At 49.4% G+C, this 23002-nt stretch overlaps 1 protein-coding gene and 2 long non-coding RNA genes across 7 annotated transcripts in view; 1 reads left to right on the forward strand and 2 right to left on the reverse strand.

Annotated features, from left to right (window-relative positions):
• BRD4 (bromodomain containing 4) overlaps positions 1 to 5905 on the reverse strand; it is a 99903-nt gene extending 93998 nt beyond the window's left edge. For 2 of the 5 annotated variants that reach the window (XM_077978092.1, XM_077978097.1), the window contains exon 1: positions 5697 to 5905. The gene's annotated coding sequence lies outside the window, so the exon portion shown is untranslated. Of the gene's footprint in view, positions 1 to 4992; positions 5318 to 5696 lie in introns of those variants that run through there. The other 3 variants (XM_077978091.1, XM_077978095.1, XM_077978094.1) reach the window with 3 other exon arrangements.
• The window catches only part of LOC144336816 (uncharacterized), a 177521-nt gene that overhangs the window by 115747 nt on the left and 38772 nt on the right, over positions 1 to 23002 (forward strand). The window lies entirely within an intron of this gene.
• LOC144336810 (uncharacterized) lies at positions 5974 to 11846 on the reverse strand. Its single transcript, XR_013409128.1, has 3 exons — positions 11478 to 11846; positions 8589 to 9837; positions 5974 to 6076 (listed from the first exon to the last, which is right to left on the reverse strand). It is a non-coding gene; the product is annotated as an uncharacterized LOC144336810 (long non-coding RNA).

The following is a 23002-nucleotide window of genomic DNA, read 5'->3' on the forward strand; positions in this document are numbered from 1 at the left end:
TGGAAGTGCAAGTTTGGGGTGCATCTTCTCTATGGAGTAGCATTTCAAACTGTTCTGTAACCAAGCACAATGTAAAAAAACCAAACGGTGACCAAACCATGAAGGCAGTATTACAACATGTCAACATGAGATACCCTTGCGGTTGCATTTCCTCATTCATTTAAACAGTTACTCAGTATCCCATTAAGCTTTTAACCCTTCTACTTAAGTACTAGAAAAATCAATGCCATTAAAAAGCTGCTGCATCCTCAAAAACTTGAACATAGATATATGACCCAGCAATTCCACTCCCAGATATCTGTCGCAGAGAAACTAAAATCTGTACACAAAAGGCCAGGCACAGTGGCTCACGCCCGTAATCCCAGCACTTTGGAAAGCCAGGTGGGTGGATCACACTTGAACTCCAGAGTTCAAGACCAGTCTGGCCAACATGGTGAAACACAGTCTCTAATAAAAATACAAAAATTAGCCGAGCGTGGTGGCAGGTGCCTGTAATCCCAACTACTCAGGAGAATGAGGCAGGGGAATTGCTTGAACCCAAAACCCAGAGGCGGAGGCTGCAGTGAGATGAGATCATGCCACTGCACTCCAGCCCAGGGGACACAGCAAGACCCCGTCTCAAAAAAAAAAAAAAAAATTGTACACAATTGTCAAAAAGTGAAAACAGCCCAAATGTTAACCACTAATGAACGGGTAAACAAAATGTAGCATAGCCATATAACGGAATATCATTCAGTTATAAAAAGGAATGAAGTACTGACTCACGCTACACAGCAAGAACCTTTAAAAAACAGTACAGTGAGTGAAAGATGCCAGGCACAAAAGGTTACATATTGTAGGATTCCTGAAATATCCAGAACAGGCAGATCTGTAGAGGCAGAGAGTAGATGAGTGGTTTCCAGGGGCAAAAGTGGTGGGGGGTGGGCAGGAGGATGGAGAATGATAGGTAATGGATTTCTTTTGGGGGAATGGAAATGTCCTAAAATTCGTTGCAGTGATGGCTGCAAATCTCCGTAAATACATTTAAAAACCCATGATTGTATCATGTATAACAACATTTATCTCAAAACTATTATTTTTTAAAAAAATGTTTGGTAGGATTTTACAATATTATTATGCTCAAATTATACATAATTGATGTTCAATAAACGTGAAGGATGAACACGCTAATAATAAAGACTATGCATATTAAAGTCATTATACAAACATCTTTCAGTCTTTCCTTGTACATAGTAAGGGCTCAGGGACCAATTGTAGAGACGGATTGGTCAATCATGCACACACAAAAATCAAAATATTTAAAAATGTGTTCAATGTTTAAAAAAAAAAGGATCAGGTTTTCACTGACAACATGAGATTCACATTAAGAAATGCTACCCATGTGTGTTTATTACTCACTACTCCTGCCTCTTAAAAATACTTTTTGCAGGTCAGGGTTGAACCACAGCGCAAAGCCACTCACCGCACTTCAAACTGTTAAGTGGGAAATGTCCAGTAGTGCATGGAAACACACTGCACGCCAGGCTGCTCGGACTAATAGTAAGTTTACTGCAACTCCGAGGGACCTTGGCGTTATCTGAGTTAAAACTCACATTCCTTGTAAGTCACTACTGAACAATTATGTCCACGGCTAACAACATTTTTTTTTTTTTTTTTGAGACGGAGTCTCGCTCTGTTGCCCAGGCTGGAGTGCAGTGGCGCAATCTCCGCTCACTGCAAGCTCCGCCTCCCGGGTTCACGCCATTCTCCTGCCTCAGCCTCCTGAGTAGCTGGGACTACAGGTGCCCGCCACCTCGCCCGGCTAATTTTTTTGTATTTTTAGTAGAGACGGGGTTTCATCATGTTCGCCAGGATGGTCTCGATCTCCTGACCTTGTGATCCGCCCGCCTCGGCCTCCCAAAGTGCTGGGATTACAGGCGTGAGCCACAGCGCCCGGCCGCTAACAACATTTTTAAAGCAGAATTATTTGCATTTGGCATTATAGCATGCAAGATTCTTGCTCAATTATTTCTCCAGTTTATTCATTGAGACTATTTAAGGAGCTCTTCTAGCCACAAGATACAACATAATAAAATAGGCAAAGTCAAGCAAACAAAACCCTGCCCTCATCCAACTTACATTCTGGTTTTGTCTTTTGTTTGTTTTGAGATGGTGTTCCGCTCTTGTTGACCAGGCTGGAGTGCAATGGCGTCATCTTGGCTCACCGCAACCTACGCCTCCCGGGTTCAAGCGATGCTCCTGCCTCAGCCTCCCAAGTAGCTGGGATTACAGGCATGCGCCACCACGCCCGGCTAATTTTGTATTTTTAATAGAGACGAGGTTTCTCCATGTTCATCAGGCTGGTCTTGAACTCTCAACCTCAGGTGATCCGCCCACCTCGGCCTCGCAAACTGCTGGGATTGCAGGCGTGAGCCAGCATGCCCAGCCCGTTCTGCTTTTTTTTTTTTTTTTTTTTTAAGTTAACAAAGAAATTTTATCTTTCCAAACTAATCTCTTACGTATTAAATGTCAGCACCAGCAAGGAATTCCTCACAATTCTCACCTTGCAAATATACATTCTTTTCTAGACACCAAAAATCACAAAGATTTATGAAACATTAGAGCCGTCTCCAATGGCAAGCTTATCTTTCCTTTTTACAGATTCGCCAGGGACATAAAGACAAACATGGTCTACTCTACCAGTTTAGTCAAAATCAGAAACCAAAACATTTTACATTCACAAAATACGACGGACTACACGGTAAGTTTTCAGAATCAGATTTAACAGCCCAGGGTCTTCAAATCACTGAGGTGCCAAATGGTTTTTTGCTTTAAAAACAAAACAGGCAGGGCGCGGTGGCTCCGGCCTGTAATCCCAGTACTTTGGGAGGCCGAGGCGGGTGGATTGAGAGGTGAGGAGATGGAGACCATACTGGCCAACATGGTGAAATCCCGTCTCTACTAAAAATACAAAAATTAGCTGGGTGTGGCGGCGCGTGCCTGTAATGCCAGTTACTTGGGAGGCTGAGGCAGGAGAGTTGCTTGAACCCGGGAGGTGGAGGTTGCAGTGAGCCGAGATCACGCCACTGCACTCTAGCCTGGCGACAGACAGCTAGACTGTCTCAAAAAAATTAATTAAAAACAAAACAAAATCCAACATCTCAAATCTGTAAATCTCAAGTGATTCAATAACCTGAATTGTGAAACAAGAAAATATTGTTACCCCCACCTCCTAAAGCAAAAATGCAATTTAGTACAAAGATCACAACAACTGGCTCAAAAATGCAACTTCTGGAAACAAAGTCTAAATTCCTTTAAACAATTCAATAATTTAGTGGAAATTTTACTAAGTGGCCAATGATTCTCTTGTTATTCTTAGCTAAAAATGTTCCCTCGCTGTCCTCCAGACTAGTGAAGCTACGCATATAGCACCCCAGAACAGCCAAACAATCCTTAAAACGCAGCAGCTACCTTCTTATCTTTCATCTGTAGGCACAAAGTTCCTTATCTTCAGCAATTCCACTGGGCTGACTGCTAGCAAGATACACTGAGGTGGGCTCGACTCCTTCCAGTTAAGACCAACTAAAGCCATTCTGAGACCAGCTTACTCCAGTCTGAGCCTTTAAGATACTGTGTTTCCTATCAAAGTTATTCCTATGGTGGATAACAGAGCAGCAATACATTTTTTTCAGGTTAGGCTTTGCCTTCTCCATTTGATCAATCGAGACCCTGATCAATCGAGACCCTGAGTGGTTTATCTTTCCCTGGTTGAAGTTTTTGGGGGGAAGCGGTTGGTTATCTACAAGTGAAAAGATAATCCCCACCCAAATTAAACCGAAATAAATGTTTTATAAAACTACTGACAGCCGGAAACGGTGGCTCACGCCTGTAATCCCAACACTTTGGGAAGCCGAGGAGGACGGAATACCTGAGGTCAGGAGTTTGAGACCAGCCTGGCCAACATGGTGAAACTGCCATCTCTACTAAAAATACAAAAATTAGCTGGGCGTGGTGGCGGGCCCTGTAGTCCCAGCTACTCGGGAGGCTGAGACAGGAGAATCGCTTGAACCCCGGAGGGGAAGTTGCAGTGAGCCGAAATCGCGCCACTGCACTACAGCCTGGGCGACAGAGCGAGACTCATCTCAAAAAAAAAATACATACATATATATATAGGCAAGGTCATAAAACAGATTGTGCCATCAAGATCTTTCTTGAAATTAAAAACACATTCATAAATCCTTTTGAGTATCGCTTTCTTTACAACTTCCAAACGACTACAAATTTCAAGGAATTTGTAGGGAACTTGACAGCTCCATTCATAAAAAACTCCCGACCATTGTTACAGCCCCAAAGAGCCACTGCTTTAGAGGTAAACTGCGACTTGGTTTTTGGGACCACAGACTGGTAGAGCCCTGTCGAAGGTAAGCAGACATTCCAATTCTCGTGAAGCATACATTCCAAGGGGTCACTAGCATCCAACACATACGCAGAGAAATGAGCCCAATGACCAAGACCAGACACCCCACCAGACTGCACAAAAAGTAAACAAGTAAACAAGCAAATAAAAATCTTAAAAACCAAAGCGTAGTCTCGAGTAAAAGAGAGGTCAGCCACCCAGGAGAAGCACATGACTCATGCACCGGCCTGAACCAAAGTATTTACACCGTCCACTACACCAGCGTGGGGTTTCCCATCTTCAAGGAAGGCCAAGCCTTGGGGGCATCTCAGCCGGGTGAAGCCATGCTATTTCCGTTTGGGAAGAGGGGGATCATTTTATTTCGCTGAATCACAACTCCCCCACGTCCCCACCCCAAACCACCACAACCACCACCACCACCACCACCACCACCACCACCACACACACACACAACACTGCAAATAAAATAGGCCGTTGTAAGCGCCGGCGAAAACAAAGCGCCCAGCAAGGGGCTGCCAGGCTGGGAGTGGGTGCGTCAAGCGGGCCAAGCTCGCCCCCAAGGCACCGCTACCGCCCTCGGAGGCCTGTCCTCAGACCTGCGTGCAGCGGCAGCCACCTCCCTCCGGAGGGAACTTGCCCCTTTCTCCGCAGGGCTCCGGGGATCGCCAGGAAGGTGAGGAGATGGGGGCGGGGGCGCGCTGCCCCGACCCAGGCAGAAGGACCTGGGTGCCAGAGGAAGAGCGCGCCCGGCCAGGCCCACGTGAGCGCCGGGGCCGAGCCCGCCCAGAGGACCGCAGACCGGGACGGCGGAGCTCGCGGTCCCCGCGCCAGGCCCGGACTTACCCGGGCCGGGCGCGCCGCGGACCCCGCGGCGGCCGCTTCCTCCTCCTCCTCCTCCTCCTCCTCACTTGACAAAATGGCGGCGGCAGGAAGTGCCGGGCGCCTCGGCCCGCCCCCCGCCCGCCCCCGGCCGCCCGCCCCGCCGCGGCGCCCGCGCCCCCCGCCCGCGCCCCGCCGGCCAGCCCGAGCCCGGATCCGACGGCACCAACGGCAGGGCAGCCGCAAGCGACCCCGCCGCCCCGACACCAACGGCGCAGCCAGCCCCGGCCTGGCGCGAGCGGCGCGGGAGGCCCGCAGGCCCGAGCCCGCGTAGCCCCGGCCTCCCCGCCCCCGCGCCGCGCGAATGGCGTAGGTGGCGGCGCACCGGCCCCATTACGCAATGCAGGTTACGCGGGCCGCGCCGCGAGCCCCCGCCGGCTGCCCCGCGCCGTCTGCCACTCCGAAGGGCACCGGTCCTCACCTGAGACGCTAGGCCGCACGCCGCCCCCGCCGGCCGTCCGCCCGCTGCCGCCGCCCCCTCCCCGAGCTGCCTGCGCGGCGCCGGGGCCCGCCCGCCGCTCCGCCGAGGTCACAGGCCGCGCTCGCCCGCGGGCACCGCCGGCAGCCGCCGCCGCCGCTGCCGCCGCCACTGCTTCGGCTCCTCGGCTGCGGGAGAGCAGAACAAACAGCCCAGCCGCCGCCGCCGCCGCCGCCGCCGCCGCCAGCGCACTGACGTCACCGCGCACGCTGCGCGCGCGGCCCCGCACCGCCGCCGCCCGATGTGCGCGCCCTGCCCCCGCGCCCGGCGAGAACGAGCTCTGGAGAGACAGTGGCTGCAAGGTGAGTGGGGGACGCCGCGGACTGAGGGAGGAGACCCTACAGAGCGACGGAGCGGGCTGGGGGAAACGCGCGGACTGCAGGCTGGGCCTGCGGGGAAAGATCTGAAGGCTGAGAGAGACATCCAAAATACTAAGAAAGGTCTGAAGACAGACCCTCACAGGGAAGGAGGATAGTGAGGAGGGACCCTAAAAAGACTGATGGAGGAGACGAGGAGAGAGCCCCAAGGGAGGACCCCAGGTGAGGAGGCTGAGGCGAGAGAGCTGCAATGGGGGCGCTGGGGCTGGGGTGAAGTGGAGGAAAGAAGGTGAGGAGGCTGCGAGCAAGGCCGAGGCGGATCCTCCTTGGCTGCCACTGGCCAGGGAGGTAGCACCTTTCTCCTCTTATGTCCCCCTGCTGACCTTCCTCCAACCCACCTTTTTTTTTTTTTTTTTTTTTTTTTTTTTTTTTTAATTTCTCCTCTTACATCCCCCTGCTGACCTTCTTCCAACGCACCTTTTAAAAAAAAAAAAAAAAAAAAAAAAAGACATAGTCTTGCTCTGTCCCCCAGGCTGGAGTGCAGTGGTGCAATCATAGCTCACTGCTGGCCTCAAGCGATCCTCCTGCTTCAGCCTCCCAGGTAGCTGGGACTACAGGTGTGCACCACCACACCCAGTTAACTATTTTTTGTAGAGATGGGATCTCACGATGTTGGCCAGGCTGGTCTCTGTCTCCTGGACTGAAGTGATCCTCCTGCCTCGGCCTCCCAAAGTGCTAGTATTACAGGCGTGAGCCACTGCGCCCAGCTCCTACCCATCCTTAAGACTCAACCCCAAGTCAGACCCGGCGCGGTGGCTCACGCCTGTAATCCCAGCACTTTTTGAGGCAGAGGCAGGCGGCTGGCTTGAGGCCAGGGGTTCAAGATAATCCTAGCCAACACAGTGAAACCTCGCCTCTACTAAAAATACAAAAATTAGCCCCATGTGGGCCAGGCGTGATGGGTCACTCCTATAATTCCAGCACTTTGGGAGGCCGAGGCAGGCAGATCACGAGGTCAGGAGATCCAGACCATCCTGGCTAACACGGTGAAACCCCGTCTCTACTAAAAATAGAAAAAATTAGCCGGGCGTGGTGGTGGGCGCCTGTAGTCCCAGCTTCTTGGGAGGCCGAGGCAGGAGAATGGCGTAAACCTGGGAGGCGGAGCTTGCAGTGAGCCGAGATCAGGACCCTGCACTCCAGCCTGGGCGACAGAGCGAGGCTCCGTCTCAAAAAAAAAAAAAAAAAAGCCCGGTGTGGTGGCGCATGCCTGTAATCCCAGCTACTTGGGAGACTAAGGCAGGAGAATCACATCAACCCGAGAGGCGGAGGTTGCAGTGAGCTGAAATTGTGCCACTGCACTCTAGCCTGGGTGACAGAGCAAGACTGTATCTCGAAAAAAGAAAAAGACTCAACCCCAAGTCAGCTCCAGGACGTATGTGCCTACTCTACATGTGTGAGTCCGAGAGGAAAAAACATCACATGACCTCTTCGGGGGCTTCCAAAGCACCCCACCTGGCCATGGAAGAGCTTAGTAAACATGGGGTAGTTTTGAGATTCCTAAAAGGAGGAAGTTAGGCATATGTCTCTTGCAGCTTAAAATAATACTGTGAAATTTTCAAACCTGGAAACATAACCAGTTCTCCTTCCTTTTATACTTTTACATATATATATATATATATATATTTTTTTTTTTTTTTTTTTTTTTTTTTGATACGGAGTCTTGCTCTGTCGCACAGGCTGGAGTGCTGTGGCACAGTCTCAGCTCACTGCAAGCTCTGATTCCCGGGTTCACACCATTCTCCTGCCTCAGCCTCCCAAGAAGCTGGGACTACAGGCACCCGCCGCCAAGCCCGGCTAATTTTTTGTATTTTTTAGTAGAGACGGGGTTTCACCATGTTAGCCAGGATGGTCTCGATCTCCTGACCTCGTGATCCACCCGCCTCGGCCTCCCAAAGTGCCGGGATTACAGGCATGAGCCACCGTGCCTGGCCTTATTTATTTATTTATTTTTTAAGACAAGATCTTGCTCTGTCACCCAGGCTGGAGTGCAGTGGCTGGATCATAGCTCACTGTTACCTCAAACTCTCAGTCTCAAGTGATCCTCCTACCTCAGCCTCTTTAGTGTCTGGGTCCACAGGTGTGCGCTACCATGCCCAGCTACTTTTGGTATTTTTGTAGAGAGGAGGTCTCACCATGTTGCCCAGGCTGGTCTTGAATTCCTGGGTTCAAGCGATCCATCTTCTCAGCCTCCCAAAGTGCCGGAACTATAGGTGTGAGCCACCACACCCAGCCCACTCTCTTAGCATTTTATATTCCCATCTTTAAAAATGGAAAGCAGGCTGGGCACGGTGGCTCACACCTGTAATCCCAGCACTTTGGGAGGCCAAGGCAGGCAGATCACAAGGTCAGGAGATCGAGACTATCCTGGCTAACACGGTGAAACCCCGTCTCTACTAAAAATACAAAAAATTAGCTGGGCATGGTGGCGGGCGCCTGTAGTCCCAGCTACTCAGGAGGCTGAGGCAGGAGAACGGCAAGAACCCGGGAGGCGGAGGTTGCAGAGAGCCAAGATCGAGCCACTGCACTCCAGCGTGGGGGACAGAGCGAGGCTCCGTCTCAAAAAAAAAAAATTTATCATTGTTGTTGACAATAAATGTTTTTGGAAGTAATTTGGAACTGCTGGTTTGCAAATCACATAATAAAACCCGTCACTTTACTGTAGAGTCACACTTAACTTTAGACAAAACCATATATCCAGGTTGATAACTAGATCTAACTAGATGGCTTTTGGCCATTGCTACAAATTAAATCCAACCTGGAGAAAATATTCAGGCTGTAAAGGCAGTTCCAAAAGCTGTCTCCAAAAATCGTTTGGGACAACAATGTCTCATTCTTTTTGTCTTCTGTGGTGCTTTGCCTAACTCCTCAAAGATAGCTCAAACTCAGAAACTGTTTATCTGGTTGAGTCACTTTAATAAAAATAGTCTTGTTACTTCATGGTTCACATGTTATTTATTTATTTATGAAACAGTCTCACTCTGTCGCCTGGGCTGGAGTGCAATGGCGTGATCTCGGCTCACTGCAACCTCCACCTCCCGGGTTCAAGAGATTCTCGTGCCTCAGTCTCCTGAGTAGCAGGAATTACTGGCATGTGCCACCACACCCGACTAATTGTTTTGTATTTTTAGTAGAGACGGGGTTTCGCAGTGTTGGCCAGGCTGGTCTCGAACTCCTGGCCTCAAGTGATCTGCCCACCTCGGCCTCTCAAAGTGCTGGGATTACAGGCTTGAGCCACGGTGCCCGGCTATTTATTTATTTATTAAGTTATAAAGACAAGATCTCACCCTGTCACCCATGCTGGAGTGCAGTGGCATGATCATAGGTTACTGTAGCCTCGTCCTCCTCTACTCAAGCGATTCTCCTGCCTCAGCCTCCAGAGTACGTAGGACTACACCCATGCCCCACCACACTTGGCTTTTTTTTTTTTAATTTTTGTTTGTTTGTTTGTTTTTTGTAGCAATAAGGTTTCGCTATGTTGCCCAAGCTAGAATGCAGTGGCTATTCACAGACACAATCATATCTGACTACAGCCTTGAACTCCTGGGCCCAAGCAATCCTCCTACCTCAGCCTCCTGAGTTGCTGGAACTATAGCTGCCTGCCCAGCTTAGATTTTTATTCTATGCATCAATATATGTCAATGTATAGAAATAGTTGTGTTGATGGGTGCAGCACGCCAACATGGCACAAGTATACATATGTAACAAACCTGCACGTTATGCACATGTACCCTAGAACTTAAAGTATAATAATAAAAAATAAATAAATAAATAGTTGTGTTATTTAAGCAAAAGGGATCATCCTATATCTGTTGCTTTTTGCTGTTTTCTTTTTTTTAGACAGGGTCTTGCTCTGTCACCCAGGCTGGAGTGCAGTGGTGCAATCTCGGCTCACTGCAACCTCTGCCTTCCAGCTTCAAGCGATTCTTGTGCCCCAGCCTCCCAAGTATCTGGGACTACAGACATGCGCCACCACGGCTATCTAATTTTTATATTTTTACTAGAGACAGGGTTTCGCCATGTTGGCCAGACTGGTCTCAAAATCCTGGCCTCTAATGATCTGCCTACCTCGGCCTCCCAAAGTGTTAGCATTACAGGCATGAACTACTGCACCCAGCCAGCTTTTTAAATTTAATACATATAGCTCAGAACTCCTAGACTCAAGCAATCCTCCCAGTCCACCTCAGCATACCAAATAGCTGGGACTACAGGTGCATGCCACTGTGTCTGGCTGGAAGTCATTTCATGTGAATACTTTGAGATCTGCCTTATTGGAGATGAGGTCAAGATCACATACAGTATGTTATCTTATCTAAGATAGATACGTGTATCTCAGATAACATGGTGGCTCATGCCTGTAATCCCAGCACTTTGGGAGGTTGAGGCAGGTGGATCCTTTGAGGTCAGGAATTTCGAGACTAGCCTGGCCAACATGCTGAAACCCCGTCCCCACACACACACAAAAAAAAAATTAGCCAAGCGTGGTGGTGCACACTTGTCGCAGCTACTCGGGAGGCTGAGGCACAAGAATCGCTTGAACCCAGGAGGTGGAGGTTAAGTGAGCCGAGATTGAGCCACTGCACTCCAGCCTGGGAGACAGAGCAAGACTCTGTCTCAAAAAAAAAAACAAAAACGAAACTAAAAAAACAAAGGAAAAAGAAAACATGGAGTTGTTCCTTTGGCCACATACATGCAAATCTGTAAGAAAAGTCATGTTGTAGACATCAAGGGAATGGGTACTGTTCACAAAGGAATGCCCCACAAGTGTTATCATGGCAAAACCGGAAGAGTCTACAGTGTTCCCCAGCATGCTGTTGGGATTCTTCTAAACGAACAAGTTAACGGCCAAATTCTTGCCAAGAGAATTTATGTATGTATTGAGCACATTAATCACTCTAAGAGCTGAGATAGCTTCCTGAAAGGCCTGAAGGAAAATGATCAGAAAACGAAGGAAGCCAAAGAGAAAGGTGCCCAGGTTCTTTGGAAGCATTAGCCTGCACCACCCAGAGATGCATGCTTTGTGACAACCAATGGAAATGAACCTGAGCTGCTCAAACCTATTCCCTGCTAATTCATGGCCTAATAGATGTGAAAAAACAAAAATAGGCTGGGCGCGGTGGCTCACGCCGGTAATCCCAGCACTTTGGGAGGCCGAGACGGGCGGATCACAAGGTCAGGAGATCGAGACCATCCTGGCTAACACGGTGAAACCCCGTCTCTACTAAAAAAATACAAAAAACTAGCTGGGCAAGGTGGCGGGCGTCTGTAGTCCCAGCTACTCGGGAGGCTGAGGCAGGAGAATCGTGTAAACCCAGGAGACGGAGCTTGCAGTGAGCTGAGATCTGGCCACTGCACTCCAACCTGGGTGACAGAGCGAGACTGCATCTCAAAAAAAAAAAAAAGAAAACATCAGAAAGGTCGGGTGTGGTGGCTCACACCTGTAAAACCAGCACTTTGGGAGGCTGAGGAGTGTGGATCACTTGAATCCTTTAAGACTAGTCTGGCCAACATGGTGAAATGCCACCTCTATGGAAAATACAAAAGAAATTAGCTGGGTATGGTGGCGCACACCTGTCATCCCAGCTACTTAGGAAGCTGAGGTGGGAGGGTTATCAGAGCCTGGGAGGCAGAGGTTGCAGTGAGCCACAATTGACCCTCTGGACTCCAGTCTGGGCAATGGAGTGAGACCCCATCTCAAAAAAAAAAAAAAAAAAAAAGAGAGAGAGACTGGGCTCTGTGGCTCACACCTGTAATTGCAGCACTTTGGGAGGCCAAGGTGAGTGGATCGCCTGAGGTCAGAAGTTCGAGACCAGTCTTGCCAACATGGTGAAACCCCATCTCTACTAAAAATACAAAAATTAGCCAGGTATGGTGGCGCATGCCTGTAATCCCAGCTACGTGGGAAGCTGAAGCAGAAGAATCGCTTGAACCCGGGAGGTGGAGGTTGCAGTGAGCAGAGATTGCACCACTGCACTGCAGCCTGGGAGACAGAGCAAGATTCCGTCTCCAAAAAAAAAAAAGGGGGCTGGAGGATTTGTGTCTTGAATCAATGCCTACTTTCCAGTAGGAACTTGCCCACAAAGGTACATTCTAGAATTTATAGTTAGACCTAGAGAAGGTATGTGACTCATCGAGGGTCACACATTTACACAGAGTTGAGAACCTAGATATCCTGACTCTGTCAAGATTGCTTTCATTTTTTCCCCTAGCCCAGGGGTTGACAAACTTTTTCTGGAAAGAGCCAAAAACTCAACATTTTAGGCTTAGGAGGACATATAATCTCTATAACATGGCCAATTTTTTTTTTTTTTGAGACGGAGTCTTGCTGCATTGCCCAGGCTGGAGTGCAGTGGTGTGATCTCAGCTCACCGCAACCTCCGCCTCCCAGGTTCAAGTACTTTTCATGCCCTGGTCTCCAAAGAAGCTGGGATTACAGGCATGTACCACCACACCCAGCTAATTTTTGTATTTTTATTAGAAACGGGGTTTTGCCATGTTGCCCAGGCTGCTCTTAAACTCTTGACCTCAGGTGATCTGCCCACCTCTGGTTCCCAAAGTGCTGGGATTACAGATATGAGCCCCACAGTGCCTGGCCTTTTTTTTTTTTCTTTTAGTCAGGGTCTCATTCTCTCGCCCAGGCTGCAGTTGCAGTGGTACCATCAGGGCTTACTGCAGCCTCAACCTCCTCGGCTCAAGCCATCCTCTTGCCTCAGCCTCCCAAGTTGCTGGGACTGTAGGCACATGCTACCATGCTGGGCTTTTTCTGTTTGTTTGTTTGTTTTCGTTTTGAGATAGAGTTTCACTCTCACCCAGGCTGGAGTGCAGTGGCATGGGTTTTGGCTGACTTCAACCTCTGCCTCCTGGGTTTAGATGATTCTCCTGCCTCAGGCTCCAGAGTAGTTGGGACTATAGGTGTGCGCCAACCACACCCAGCTAATTTTTATATTTTTAGTAGAGACAGGGTTTCACTATGTTGGCCAGGCTGGTCTTGAACTCCTGACCTCGTGATCCGCCTGCCTCGGCCTCCCAAAGTGCTGGAATTACAGACGCAATCCACCGTGCCCTGCTGTTTTTTTTTTTTCCTTCATTGTTTTTAGTAGAGATGAGGTTCTCATTAAGTTGCCCAGTGTGGTCTCGAACTCTAGTTACACTGTTAATTTTTGTAACTCTACCATTGTGGCACAAAAACAACCATAGATAATATGTAAACATACGGCATGAGGAGCAATAAGACGTCATGGATACTAAAATAAGAATTTCTTTTTTTTTTGAGACGGAGTCTCGCTCGGTCACCCAGACTGGAGTGCAGTGGCCGGATCTCAGCTCATTGCAAGCTCCGCCTCCCCGCCTGACTAGTTTTTTGTATTTTTTAGTAGAGACGGGGTTTCACCGTGTTAGCCAGGATGGTCTCGATCTCCTGACCTCGTGATCCGCCCGTCTCGGCCTCCCAAAGTGCTGGGATTACAGGCTTGAGCCACCGTGCCCGGCCAAGAATTTCATATAAATTTCATGAGTCACAAAATATCATTATTTTGACTTTTGTCAACCTTTTAAAAAATATAAAAACCATTCCTCACTGGAAGGCTGTTCAAAAACAGTGGCTGAGGCCGGGCACGGTGGCGGGCGCCTGTAGTCCCAGCTACACGGGAGGCTGAGGCAGGAGAATGGCATAAACCCGGGAGGCGGAGCTTGCAGTGAGCTGAGATCCGGCCACTGCACTCCAGCCCGGGCGACAGAGCAAGACTCTGTCTCAAAAAAAAAAAAAAAAAAACAGTGGCTGAGATTTATCTTGTCGGCCATAGTTTGCTGATCCTAGTTCTAGACTCTCAAGCCTAGAGAAGCAGAAATTTCTTTACATGCATCTTTTTTATTTGTTTGTTTAAGATAGTGTCTCTCTGTCACCCAGGCTGGAGTGCAATGGCACGATCACTGCAGCCTTGACCTCCTGGATCAAGCAATCCTCCTGCCTCAGCCTCCTGTGTAACTGGAACCATACGTAGGTGCATGCCACCACACTGGGCTAACTTTTGCATTTTTTGTTGTGACGGGGTTTCACCATATTGCCCAGGCTGGTCTTGAACTCCTGGGCTCAAGAGATCCTCCCGCCTCAACTTCGCAAAATGCTGAGATAGCAGCCATGAGCCACTGTGCCCAGCCTACACGTATCGTTTCTGTAATGATATAGAAGCTACTCTGCTATAATTTTTTAAAAATTGATAGACTATTTTGTTAGCAGTTTTAGGTTTACGTAAAAATTGAGACCAGGTGCAGTGGCTCACGCCTGTCATCCCAGCACTTTGGGAAGCTGAGCCAGGTGGATCACCTGAGGTCAGGAATTTGAGACCACCCTGGGCAACATGGCAAAACGCTGTCTCTACTAAAAATACAAAAAGTTAGCTGGGTGTGGCAGCGTGCACCTGTAATCCCAGCTACTTGGGAGGCTGAGGCAGGAGAATCACTTGAACTCGGGAGGAGGAGGAGGTTGCAGTGAGCCGAGACTGCGCCATTGTACTCCAGCGTGGGCAACAGAGCGAGACTCCATCTCAAAAAAAAAAAAAAAATTGAAGCCAGGCACGGTGGCTCATGCCTGTAATCCCAGCACTTTGGGAGGCTGAGGTGAGTGGATCACCTGAAGTCAGGAGTTTGAGACCAGCCTACCCAACATGGTGAAACCCCGTCTCTACTAAAAATACAAAAAATTAGCCAGGCATGGTGGCACACGCCTGTACTCCCAGCTACTCAGAAGGCTGAGGCAGAATCGCTTGAACCTAGGAGGCGGAGGTTGCAGTGAGCCAAGATCACGCCATTGCACTCCAGCCTGGGCAACAAGAGTGAAACTCCATCTCAAAAAAAAAAAAAATTGAGTGGAAAGTACAGTTTCCATATATGCCCTTAGTACTACCCTCCGCCCTATTTTCCCCAATATCAACATTAACATTAGTGTGCTACATTTGTTACAGCTGATGAGCCAGTATCCATCCAATATCAATACATTATTAACTAATGCCTGTACTTTACATTAGGGTTCACTCTGTGTTGTGTATTCTATGGGTTTTGACAAATGTATAAACACATGTAGGCCAGACATGGTGGCTCATGCCTGTAATCTTAACTCTTTAGGAGGTTGAGGAGGGGGATCACTAGAGCCCAGGAGGTCGAGACTATCATGGGCAACATGGTGAAACCTCATCTCTGCAAAAATACAAAAAAATAGCCAGCTATGGTGGCGCATGCCTGTAGTCCCAGCTACTTGGAAGGCTGAGGTGGGAGGATCACCTGAACCTGAGAGGTCCAGGCTACAGTGAGCCAAGATCACACCGCTGCATTCCAGCCTGGGCAATAGAGTGAGACCCTATCTCAAAAAATTAAAATAAAGACATGTATATACTATTATGCTTGCCAGTTTTTTTTTGTTTTTTGTTTTTTGTTTTTTTTTTTGAGATGGAATTTCACTCTTTTTGCCCAGGCTGGAGTGCAATGGCGCGATCTCGGCTCACCGCAACCTCCGCCTCCTGGGTTCAAGTGATTCTCCTGCCTCAGCCTCCCGAGTAGCTGAGATTACAGGCATGCGCCACCATGCCTGGCTAATTTTGTATTTTTAGTAGAGACGGGGTTTCTCCATGTTGGTCAGGCTGGTCTTGAACTCCTGACCTCAGGTGATCCACCTGCCTTGGCCTCCCAAAGTGCTGGGATTACAGGCGTGAGCCACCGCGCCCAGCCTTGTTTATTTGTTTTGTTTTGAGGCAAGGTCTTGCTCTGTTGCCCAGGCTGGACTGCAGTGGCATGGTCACAGCTCACCGCAGCCTCAACCTGCTGGGCTCAAGCGATCCTCCTGCCTCAGCCTCTTAAGTAGCTGGGATTATAGGTGTGTGCCACCATGCCTGGCAATTTTTTGTTTGTTTGTTTAGTAGAGATGAGGTCTCCCTATGTTGCCTAGTCTGGTCTCAAACTCCTGGACTCAAGTGATCCTCACCAAAGCCTCCCAAAGTGCTAAGATTACAGGCGTGAGCTACCATGCCTCGGACTTGCTTGCCATTGTTTTTTTTTGTTGTTGTTCTTTTTTTGTTTTGTTTTTGCTTTTTTGAGACGGAGTTTTGCTCTTGTTGCCGAGGCTGAAGTGCAATAGCTTGATCTCGGCTCACTGCAACCTCCGCCTCCCAGGTTCAAGCGATTCTCCTGCCTCAGTCGCCTGAGTAGCTGGGATTACTGAGTAGCTGTAATTACAGGTGTGCACTACCACGCCCAGTTAATTTTTATATTTTTAGTAGAATTGGGATTTCACCATGTTGACCAGGCTGGTCTCAAATTCCTGACCTCAAGTGATCCACCCATCTTGGCCTCCCAGGATACCGGGATTACAGGCATGAGCCACCGCACCCGACCTGCATTTTTTTTAGAGACAGGTTTTCGCCATGTTGCCCATACTGGTCTCAAACCCCTGGGCTCATGTGATCCTCCTACCTTGGCCTCCCAAAGTGCTGGAATTAAAGGCGTGAGTCACTATGCCCATCCAGCTGACAAAGTTTATTTTGTTTGTTTATTTTTTTCCTTTGAGAGGGAGTTTCACTGTTGTTGCCCAGGCTGGAGTACAGTGGCGCGAACTTGGCTCACCGCAACCTCTGCCTCCCGGGTTCAAGTGATTCTCCTGCCTCAGCCTCCCGAATAACTGGGATTACAGGCGTGTACCACCACGCCTGGCTAATTTTGTGTTTTTAGTAGAGACAGGGTTTCTCCACGTTAGTCAGGCTGGTCTCGAACTCCCGGCCTCAGGTAATCCGCCCGCCTCAGCCTGCTAAAGTGCTGGGATTACAGGCGTAAGCCACCGCGCCCAGCTGACAGTGTATTTCAAACCCTGCGGAGAATTGTTGTGGTCTTAATTCATTTGGGGTAATCAGTATTGTCATTCTCATTGTCCTGTGAGGAGGAATTAGGAACTTATGTCTCTCTAAGGAGGCTACAGTTTTCCTTTTGGGGACCATTGTAGTAGAAAATTCTCACATTCCCACATTTCATTTCTCCAAAGTTAGTCACTGGCCCATGTGGGTAATCTCTAAAGAGGACAAGAAGTATTTAGCAGTTATTTCAGAGATCATTTTCTGCCAGCAAATATGGGAAACTTGCATGCATTTTTGAACTCTGCCTCTTCACACCTATTTAGAGAAATGTTCCCAAGTCTTTGTAGGCATCTGAGAAGCTGAAATCCCCAGGCATTTCCCACAGGGCAGGTTCAGTTGTCATCTTGAGTGGGTAGCGTTGAACTGTGGGTGGGCTATTAAGTGAAAACATGGTGATCTGTGCACCCACAATGCCTAGGCCTTGCAGACACAAATACCCAACTCGTTGACCTGTGACTCATAGACCTAGACCCCAAAAGGAGATGTCATGTACACTCTGTTCTTTTTTTTTTTTTTTTTTTTTTTGAGACGGAGTCTCGCTCTATCGCCCAGGCTGGAGTGCAGTGGCCGGATCTCAGCTCACTGCAAGCTCTGCCTCCCGGGTTCACGCCATTCTCCTGCCTCAGCCTCCTGAGTAGCTGGGACTACAGGCGCCTGCCACCTCGCCCGGCTAGTTTTTTGTATTTTTTAGTAGAGACGGGGTTTCACTGGGTTAGCCAGGATGGTCTCGATCTCCTGACCTCGTGATCCACCCGTCTCGGCCTCCCAAAGTGCTGGGATTACAGGCTTGAGCCACCGCGCCCGGCCAAACATTTTTTAAATAGGCTGGGCGCAGTGGCTCACACCTGTAATCCCAGCACTTCGGGAAGCGGAGGCAGACGGATCACTTGGGATCAGGAGTTCAAGACCAGCCTGGCCAACAAGGTGAAACCCTGTGGCTACAAAAAATACAAAAATTAGCTGGGTGTGGGAGCGTGCGCCAGGCAGGAGAATCGCTTGAACCCAGGAGGCGGAGGTTACAGTGAGCCAAGATCACACCACTGCACTCTAGCCTGGGCAACAGAACAAGGCTGCATCTCAAAAAAAAATTTTATGGTGGTTCACACCTGTAATCCTACCATTTTGGGAGGCCAAGGTGGGTGGATCACGAGGTCAAGAGTTCAAGACCAGCCCAGCCAACATGGTGAAACCTCGTCTCTACTAAAAATACAAAAATTAGCTGGGCATGGTGGTGTGTACCTGTAATCCCAGCTACTCGGGAGGCTAAGGCAGAAGAATTGCTTAACCAGGACCCAGGAGGCACGGGTTGCCCTGAGCCAAGATTAGGCCGGCATTGCACTCCATCCTGGGCTGCGGAGCAAGACTCTGTCTGAAAAAAAGAAAAAAAAAAAGTTTTAGTCTGGGCGCGGTGGCTTACCCCAGTAATCCCAGCACTTTGGGAGGCTGAGGTAGGCGGATCACGAGGTGAAGAGATCGAGACCATCTGGCCAACATGGTGAAACCCTGTGTCTACTAAAAATACAAAAATTAGCTGGGCGTGGTAGTGCACGCCTGTATTCCCAGCTACTTGGGAGGCTGAGGCAGGAGTATCGTTTGAACCCAGGAGGTGGAGGTGGCAGTGAGCCGAGATTACGCCATTGCACTCCAGCCTGGTAACAGAGCAAGATTCTATCTCAAACAAACAAAAAGTAAATAAATGTTAAAACTTCATTTTACGGCCGGGCGTGGTGGCTCAAGCCTGTAATCCCAGCACTTTGGGAGGCCAAGGCGGGCGGATCACAAGGTCAGGAGATCGAGACCATCCTGGCTAACACCGTGAAACCCCGTCTCTACTAAAAAAATACAAAAAACTAGCCAGGCGTGGTGGTGGGCGCCTGTAGTCCCAGCTACTTGGGAGGCTGAGGCAGGAGAATGGCGTGAACCCGGGGGGCGGAGCTTGCAGTGAGCCGAGATCGCGCCACTGCACTCCAGCCTGGGGCACAGAGCAAGACTCCGTCTCGGCCGGGCGCGGTGGCTCACGCCTGTAATCCCAGCACTTTGGGAGGCTGAGGCGGGCGGATCACAAGGTCAGGAGATCGAGACCACGGTGAAACCCCGTCTCTACTAAAAATACAAAAAATTAGCCGGGCGCAGTTGTGGGCGCCTGTAGTCCCAGCTACTCGGGAGGCTGAGGCAGGAGAATGGCGTGAACCCGGGAGGCAGAGCTTGCAGTGAGCTGAGATCCGGCCACTGCACTCCAGCCTGGGCGACAGAGCGAGACTCCGTCTCAAAAAAAAAAAAAAAAAAAAAAAAAACTTCATTTTACAATAGCATCAAACAAAAAATACTTAGTAACAGGCCGGGTGCGGTGGCTCAAGCCTGTAATCCCAGTACTTTGGGAGGCCGAGACGGGCGGATCACGAGGTCAGGAGATCAAGACCATCCTGGCTAACACGGTGAAACCCCGTCTGTACTAAAAAATACAAAAAGCTAGCTGGGCAAGGTGGCAGGCGCCTTTAGTCCCAGCTAGTCTGGAGGCTGAGGCAAGAGAATGGCGTACACCCGGGAGGCAGAGCTTGCAGTGAGCTGAGATCCGGCTGCTGCACTACAGCCTGGGCGAAAGAGCGAGACTCTGTCTCAAAAAAAAAAAAAAAAAAAAAGGAACAAAAGAGGTCCTAGGCTGGGCACGGTGGCTCACACCTGTAGTCCTAGGACTTTGGGAGGCTGAGGCGGGTGGATCACAGGGTCAAGAGATCGAGACCATCCTGGCCAACATGGTGAAACACCGTCTCTATTAAAAATACAAAAATTAGCTGGGCACAGTGGCACACGCCTGTAGTCCCAGCTACTCAGGAGGCTGAGGCAGGAGAATCGCTTGAACCCGGGAAGCCGAGGTTGCAGTGAGCTGAGATCGTCCCACTGCACTGTAGCCTGGTGACAGAGCGTGATTCCGTCTCAAAAGAAAAAAAAAAATTACCTCAGTTAATCTGTAGATTTCCTGTCTGCTTCCCAGCACTTTGGGAGGCCGCGGTGGGCGGATCACCTGAGGTCAGGAGTTCGAGACCAGCCTGGCCAACATGGCGAAACCCCATCTCTACTGAAAATAACAAAAATTAGCTGGGTGTGGTGGCACCTGCCTGTAATCGCAGCTACTTGGGGGGGCTGAGGCAGGGGAATCGCTTGAACCTGGGAGGTGGAGGTTGCAGTGAGCTGAGATCGCGCCACCCCACTCCACACTGTTGACAGAGCAAAAAACTGTCTCAAAAAAAAAAAAAAATGCCGGGAGCAGTGGCTCACGCCTGTAATCCAAGCACTTTGAGAGGCCCAGGTGGGTGGATCATGAGGCCAGGAGATTGAGACCATCCTAACTAACACGGTGAAACCCTGTCTCTACTAAAAATACAAAAAATTAGCTGGGTGTGGTGGCGGGCTCCTGTAATCCCAGCTACTCAGGAGGCTGATGAAGGAGAATGGCGTGAACCCGGGAGGCGAAGCTTGCAGTTAGCCAAGATCATGCCACTGCACTCCAGCTTGGGCAACAAAGTTAGACTCTCTCAAAAAAAAAAAAGTTGGGGGGGGGGCCACACAGAATAACCAATACAATAAAACAATCTTGAAAAAGAGGAACAAACTCGGAGGAGTCACACTTCCTTATTTATGTATTCATGTTTTTATTTTATTATTATTGTTATTGAGATGGAGTCTCACTCTGTCGCCCAGGCTAGAATGCAGTGGCGGGATCTCGGGTCACTGCAACCTCTGCCTCCCCGGTTCAAGTGATTGTTCTGCCTCAGCCTCCCGAGTAGCCGGGATTACACGCTTGCGCCACCACACCTGGCTAATTTTTGTATTTTTAGTAGAGATAGGGTTTCGCCATGTTGGATGTTGGCCAGGCTGGTCTCAAACTCCTGACCTCAGGGGATCTACCTAACTCAGCTTCCCAAAGTGTTGGGATTACAGGTGTGAGCCACTGCACCCAGGCTTGTATTTATTCATCTATTTATTTTATTTTGAGATGGAGTCTGGCTCTGTCGCCAAGGCTAAAGTGCAGTGGCATGATCTCAGCTCACTGGAACCTCTTCCTCCAAGGTTCAAGCAATTCTCTGCCTCGGCCTCCTGAATAGCTGGGATTACAGGCACCTGCCACCACGCCCAGCTAATTTTTTTTGTATTTTTAGTAGAGATGGGGTTTCACCATCTTGGCCAGGCAGGTCTTGAACTCCTGATCTCATGATCCACCCGTTTTGGCCTCCCAAAGTGCTGGTATTACAGGCATGAGCCACCATGCCCAGCCTATTTATTTTTCTTGAGCACAGTCTCTGTCACTCAGGCTAGAGTGCCATGGCATGATCTCAGTTCACTGCAACCTCCACCTCCCAGGCTCAGGTGATCCTCTAATTTCAGTGTCTGCACTAACTGGAACTTCAGGCGCCTGCCACCATGCCCAGCTAATTTTTGGTATTTTCGGTAGAGAGGAGGTTTCACCATGTTGCCCAGGCTGGTCCCCAACCCCTGAGCTCAGGCGATCCACCTGCCTCGGTCTCCCAAAGTGCTGGAATTACTGGCGTGAGCCACTGTGCCTGGCAGACATCAGGTTATTTATTACTTTATTTTAATTTTTGAGGCAGAGTGTCATCACTTTGTTGCCCAGGCTGGATGGATTGCAGGTGGCATGATCTCAGCTCACTGCAATCTCCGCCTCCTGGGCTCAAACGATCCTCCCATCTCAGCCTTACCCAAGTAGCTGGGATTACAGGTGTGCGTCACCATGTCCAACTAATTTTTTTTTTTTTTTTTTTTTTTTTGGAGACAGAGTTTCACTCTTGTTGCCGAGGCTGGAGTGCAATGGCGCGATCTCGGCTCACTGCAGCCTCTGCCTCCCTCCTGAGTCCAAGCGATTCTCCTGCCTCAGCTTCCAGAGTAGCTGGGATTACAGGCACACACCACCATGCCCAGCTAATTTTTTGTATTTTTTGTAGCGACAGCTTTCACCATGTTGGCCAGGCTGGTCTCGAACTCCTGACCTCAGGTGATCCACCCACCTCGCCCTCCCAAAGTGATGGGATAACAGGCGTGAGCTACCACTCCTGGCCTGTCCAGCTAATTTTTATATTTTTAGTAGAGATGGAGTTTCACCATGTTGGCCAGGCTGGTCTCCAACTCCTGGTCTTACATGATCTGCCCACCTCAGCCTCCCAAACTGTTGGGATTACAGGCATGAGCCGCTGCCTGATTTTAAATCTTACTTCAAAGCACAATGACATAAGGATAGATATGTAGAATAATAGAACAGAGCTGACAGTGTAGAAGTAAACCACAAAGTTATATGGTCAACTACCTTTTGACAAGGGTGTCAAGACCATTCAATGGGGGAAGAAAAAATCTCTTCAACAAATACCATTGAGACAACTGGATAAACCACATGGAGTAGAGTGAAGTTGGACCCTTACCTTACATGTATATGAAAATTAACTTGGCCAGGTGCAGTGGCTGACGCCTCTAATCCCAGCACTTTGGGAGGCCGAGGCAGGAGGATCACTTGATATCAGGAGTTCGAGACCAGCCTGGCCAACATGATGAAACCCCGTCTCTACTAAAAACACAAAAAGTATCCGGGCATGGTTGCACAATCCTGTAATCCCAGCTACTCAGGAGAGTAAGGCGGGAGAATCACTTGAACCGGGGAGGTGGAGGTTGCAGTGAGCCACGATTGCGTCACTGCACTCCAGCCTGGGCGACAGAGTGAGATTCCAACTGAAAAAAAAAAAAAAAAGAAAAGGGCCGGGCGCGGTGACTGACGCCTGTAATCCCAGCACTTTGGGAGGCTGAGGCGGGTGGATCACCACAAGGTCAGGAGATTGAGACCATCCTGGCTAACAAAGTGAAACCCCATCTCTACTAAATATACAAAAAATTAGCCGAGCGTGGTGGCGGGCGTCTGTAGTCCCAGTTACTCTGGAGGCTGAAGCCGGAGAATGGCGTGAACCCGGGAGGCGGAGCT

The sequence above is a fragment of the Macaca mulatta genome, chromosome 19 (genome assembly GCF_049350105.2).
Source record: "Macaca mulatta isolate MMU2019108-1 chromosome 19, T2T-MMU8v2.0, whole genome shotgun sequence".
Taxonomy (NCBI): domain Eukaryota; kingdom Metazoa; phylum Chordata; class Mammalia; order Primates; family Cercopithecidae; genus Macaca; species Macaca mulatta.